We start from the raw sequence: 6,000 nt of genomic DNA on the forward strand, positions 1-6,000 counted from the left end.
TGCTGTCGGCCACTGGAGCAGTTGGGGATTAAGTGCCTTGCTCAAGTGGACGTCAACAGTAATTGGCGAGTTAAGGGAGAGTGTTGCTCGTCCACTTTCCCCTCCTTGGATTTTCCCAGGTGATACAGGGATTCAAACTGGAGACCTTCTGCTTTCAAGCTCGCTTCTGAACTATTAACCTAATGTAGCTTCCATTAGGATACCATTCTGTTCCTGAGCTTATGTGCAAAGGCATAACATGTTGATGAATGATGCAAAAAAGGATCAACTGGGGCAACTCCTGCTAGCTTGGGAGATCCAGACAAATACTTTTACGTCATTGTACTTTATATTTTTGAGCTATTTAACATTAAAAATAGAGTAGAAAACAGATTTCACTCTAGATTTTAAGTTCTGAAAAATGTCTTTGGTGACAAGGAGAACGTTATGTAGGTGGTCACCTGTGTATGATAGGTTATTACTTTGCTTTAACAAATAATGTAACTTCCCTCCAAAATGTGAGATTTTTTTTTTGTTTTTTTTTAAAGCAGTTGTTTATTGGGATTTTTGATGAAAATTAAATCAAGGATACAATGTAAAAGTTAATATAGTGAGATATTGTATTCTATTAAAATAAAAAATTGAACACAGCTGATGAATCTAGTGAAGAATACAATTTCCGGTCAATCCAAAATGTGATTTTTCCAACATATCCGTCACTCCACTGCCAATGGAACCATTGTCCACAAAACTGTCTCCCATAGGTATAAATGGACTTCCAGTGTACCGTAACGTTTTTTTTATTTATTTAACTTTTATTTAACCAGGTCGGTCCTGTTGAGATACAAAGACCTCTTTTTCAAGGGAAGCCTGGCCAAGATAGCAGCATAAAAAGAGATAAAAGTTGCAACAACATTAAAACAGACAAACATTAAGACACAAACATGCAATAAAATAAATAAAAACAATTACAACATTCATAAAAAACATGTAAGTACGAAAGGAATCTGCTTCTAAGTCTCTCATTTGATTTTTGAAAGTTCCAAGTGGAATAAGTTCCGGCAGTTTTAGGTTGCTCTGAAGTAAGTTCCAGGCTGTAAGTGCATAATACATAAAAGCCTGTTTGCCAAGATCAGTGCGGACTTTGGGGACGGTTAGCTGGTAATAGTCATTTGATCGTAAACAATAATTACTGTAGGTTCTAGAAATATAACCACTGAGGTACGATGGAAGTAATCCTAGGATGGATTTATAGATAAATGTGTACCAATGGGTAAGTCTACGTGCAGCCAGAGAGGGCCACTCAACCCTGGCATATAGGGTGCAGTGGTGAGTGAGGGCTTTACAACCCGTAACAAACCTCAGAGCACCATGATACACAGTGTCCAGTGAGTGCAGACAATGGACAGGGGCATGCATATACAATAGATCACCATAATCGAGTACAGGGAGGAAGGTGGCTGCAACCAATTTTTTCCTGGCAGCGAAAGAAAAGCACGACCTGTTTCGAAAGAAGAAACCCAGCTTAAGCTTCAGCTTTTTGACAAGGCTTTCAATGTGGAGTCTGAAAGACAAACGATCATCAATTAAAATGCCCAACGTAACGCAAAAGTCAGTTGTGAACGAGGCATCAGGCTGCTAAGACAGGTGTATTTTACATACAATCTTGCCTACTGCAGCTTTAACCTATAGGCTACAGCTGCCCCATATCAATACTGAGGTATACGACCAAAGATTTGTTTTTGTCAGTATCAGTATTTTATCAGCTTTAATTGGCAATCTAGAGCCATTTTAGCCAAGCTGCTTGTCTCTCCCTCCTCCTTTCTCTCCTTTCTCTTCTCCTCCTCCTTCTGCTACTGTCCACATCCACAGGTTTTGTTATTAGACATTCGGTCAAATCCCCACAGCGCCAGCCTGACAATAGGCAGACTTTTCTTGGCTGTTATTGGCAACAGCTGCACAAGGCTGAGTATTATTACAGTGAGCGATGTTATTGTCATTTTCACCTCACATTCCTCCAATGATCCCAATAAGGTTGCACTGCCAGAGAAAAACATTAGCTGCCTTTTGAGCAGGAGAGTTTGCAGGTGAAAGACATCGGCTGGTAATAAAGGCATTTGTATGCTCTGCCGTGCCTGCCTTCCATCAAATCCAAACAAAGCAATTACCTCTAACAGGGATTTGATGGGTCTTTATGTAGATGCTTATTTTCTGCTGTTTGCTTGATAAAATACACAACTCAGCAAATGTTGCCCCTAAAGTGAGTGCTAGCTGCAGCGATGCCTCTTTCCAATTGCAGTGACTCAACAACACAGCTGGGACCGACTGGATGATTCTTTTAAAATTGGGCTGTTGGACAGAATTTCAGCAACCACCCCCCCAAGACCATAGCATCAGTAGGATGGATGGACAGTTCTTCAGTTTTGCTGGTTGTTCCTCGATCTAGGCTAAAAACTAAAGGAGACTGTGCTTTTGAGGTTGCGGCTCCTAAACTTTGGAACTCTCTCCCTCTGGACTTAAGATCTGTGGACACTGTGGACACCTTTAAAAAGCAGCTCAAGACCCATTTGTTTAGACTTGCCTTTGCGTAATTTTCTATTTACTTTTGTTTTTGTGTTTTATGTCTGTATGTATGTTTATGCTTTATTTCCTCTGTGAAGCACTTTGTGACATCTCTGCTCTCGAAAGGTGCTATATAAATAAAGTTACTTACATACTTACAGAGAGAAACACCTAAAAGTGTCCATCGGTTTGCTCTATTGAACTGGTGGCCATTCAGTTCTCTCCACATTATAGAAATATGCAAGTACACATAAATCCAAAGGGATTATTCACCTTAAATATTTAAGCTTTCCACTGTAGTCTTTTGGATTTTTCTTCAATAGAATCATCCAGTCTGAAACACAATGGAATACAAAATTCAAACTAAATGTGGTACAAGACAAATAAGCAATAACAATGGTTGTCCAGTCGGGCTGCAACGAATATTCGATAATTCGATAAATTTGAAAACATTTTTTTATCGCAAACTTTTTCCATTTTTGAATAATCTGTTGTTACACACTGATTTTCCATTGGTTGCCTCTTAACGTCCTGTGTTCCACCAGATAAGGACATGTGAGCAAAATAGCGCTCTGCAAGAGTGAGTTGTCTTGGCACTAGTCAACCACTTGCATGAAATATAGGATATATATAGATATAGGTTATCTTTCCAGTTGTAATACACGGGCCCTGCTAATTACCCCTGTCTCTCAGTTGTCTTGGAATGAATAACTGTACTGCAAATTAATAGAAAAATAGCGATGGGTTTTCATAATTCACAATCAAGTTGTGTATATTTAATAACTGTTTTACAGCAGTTTAGAATTTTTGAAGTTTTTTGAAGTTAGTCCTCTCACCTAATGTTAGCCACATAATGTTACCGTTCCCGAGCGTTGTGCTCATATGTTCATGTTACAGTACAAGGTTAGTTTGCCGGTCACTTCACTAATTCTAAGACACTCATTGCCAATAATTGTAGTTGGTTCATACATCCAACAAACAACAAATATGTTTTCTCCGTTTTCTGTCTGCTTTTTACATACAAGGAAATTGGTTTCCCTTGTGTTCAGAATACGCAGATGACTATTGCGACATTGAGCATTGGATACTATTGTTGTCTGCAATACCTGCATGTCCTCAATGACACACATACATGTGTGTGTATTTATAACTTGTATAACAAAATACTCTGTGCAAAACAGAAAAACAGTGTTTTGATGCACTAATGGTGTTTTTTTTAATTCATAGTTTATTCGAATATTTGATCAAATAGTTCATTTTCCAAGCGAGAGTAGTCTTAGCTGTTGCTAAATTTAAAGCTACAATGTGCAACCGTTGTCCTTGAGACAGGAAGTGTATTATTAGTCCCACCCTCTTCCCAATCAGTTGGTCAAGTTCCTGCCCCAACACTTGTCTCTCATCTTGATGAGCTGTCTACCCAGAAAGGCTGAGGTAACAAACCTCAGCGCAAATGGTGTTGCAGTTACTAATGACAGTGAAAAAAACTTTTGCTTGACGTCCAAAGGGGCAACAAGATGACTGTGATCAACAATGGCATAACATTCTCTGGTCATTGAAAGTGAACAGACTTCTCACGGCTGCTTTCTCAAGTTGCTTGTGGTGTGAACACATGGTAAGAATACTGTAGGACACGGTCAATGAGCCATTGTCCGAGCAACAAAACTCAGTGGGTGTTAAATCACACAGAAACACAGGCGCCTTAATACCAGAATGAATAGAGCTTTTTGTCTGCAAATTTTGAAGGAGGAGGAATGGGTTATTGTTTGTTCTTAATGGTACAAGTTGCAGCTTTCTATAAAAAATATGTTGCATGAAATCCAATCCTTGTTAAGCTACTTAGGCCACCCCACCCCCCTTAAAAAAAACCTCCCCTTCTGCCCTTTGTGAAGCAGGATTGGGGCTAAATGCTCTGCACTTGAGCTGCTATCCTATTAACTTCTGCCAAACAAACCCCAGGAACTGACAAAAGCCAAAAGATTAGACTGCACACTGGCTTAGCTTGTGTGTTTTAACCCATAAGATATTACTCAAAAACCTCCAAATGGATTTTTTAATAAACAAGGTTCTGGCCCATTTTAAAAACAAATCTTTTTGTGTCATTTCACTATTTTCCTTTATGTATCATTCACAGAGCTTATGAAAAAAAATATTTGCCATTATCTTGTCCAGCTTTCACTTAACATTTAAAAACACAACAATTGAAATGAGTGTATTTTATTGTATGATATCTCATATCTGCAATGTGATTCAACCTTGGTTACTCAGTATAGCATCCTTCATTATTTTACTTTTAAACATGAAAAATTAAATGTGGCCACTGTAGAAGGTTATACTGTATTTACATTGGGATGGTAGGTCACCCATCTTTGGTCACCCGGCTGTTTTCAAGGTTGTAGCATACAACAGTACCATTCTGTACATTTAAAGGAAAAAACCTGTACAACTTTAATATTTAAAAAAAACAGGCAAAAAACGTACAGTTCTGGGCCAATTTTGCATTTTAGTTGTGCATTTTTCTCATTCCTGCAGATAACTGGCAAATGTAGATGATGTGATGTCATGCTGAGATGTTTTCAGCACAGCAACAGTCTAAATCATCAGCGGTAAACGTCAGGTTTTGGTGTCAGTCCCTCAGAATCAAAGAGCGAGACCAAGAGCACCAAGAGACGACAATCAACAATCATACAGGGAGAAATCCATCGTAGAAGAGGAGAGAGACCAATTTCTCCACTGACAGTAGCCTCAATAGACCAGAATGCAAGACATATTGCGTTTTGATTAAGGGGTGCGGCCATGATCAAAGACTCAGTGTTCACCATCTATTGGCTAGCTAGCTATATTTATACACCAATAAGCCCACCTTTGATTGACAGCAACAAGTTCATGCCTCATCTCTGGGGGTTGCCGAAAGACATTCAGGGAAACTTAGGAAATCACTATTTGAAGTAGAAGTAGATGAGGCAGGTTGAGGGAAAATGGATACAAACAAAAAGATAAATTGCACTTCATAACAAAATAACTCCTGGAATGCATTGAGCATCACAGATTGATGTTATCTAACAGTGGAAGAGTATCCAAGGGGGGATTTTTCCTTAATTGTGTGATTTCTTGACTTTTGTGTTCTTGTCACCTTTCGTGAATTCTTTATGTAAGTGTGAGAAAGAATGGGCATGAGAATATCAAAATAATAGCCTCGCAAGCCAGACGAGTCTCCCAAGTTGATCACATTTCGAGAACCGTCCGGTGTCCCTCTCCCTGAGAGCGATTTCATGCGGTTGCGTTGCCTTGCCTTGCATTATGCTAAATGCTCAAACCAATCAGTCGTATGACGCTGATACAGTGCGCTGCATGCATGCCCTGTTGTCATGTAAATCACAAGGTTAGCTGGTAAACAGTGTTTCGTAGCTTAGCACATGGGACCAGTATTTAGCATTTTTATGTGACGTACCGAATCCAGTT

The sequence above is a fragment of the Centroberyx gerrardi genome, chromosome 16 (assembly GCF_048128805.1).
Source record: "Centroberyx gerrardi isolate f3 chromosome 16, fCenGer3.hap1.cur.20231027, whole genome shotgun sequence".
NCBI classification, from domain to species: domain Eukaryota; kingdom Metazoa; phylum Chordata; class Actinopteri; order Beryciformes; family Berycidae; genus Centroberyx; species Centroberyx gerrardi.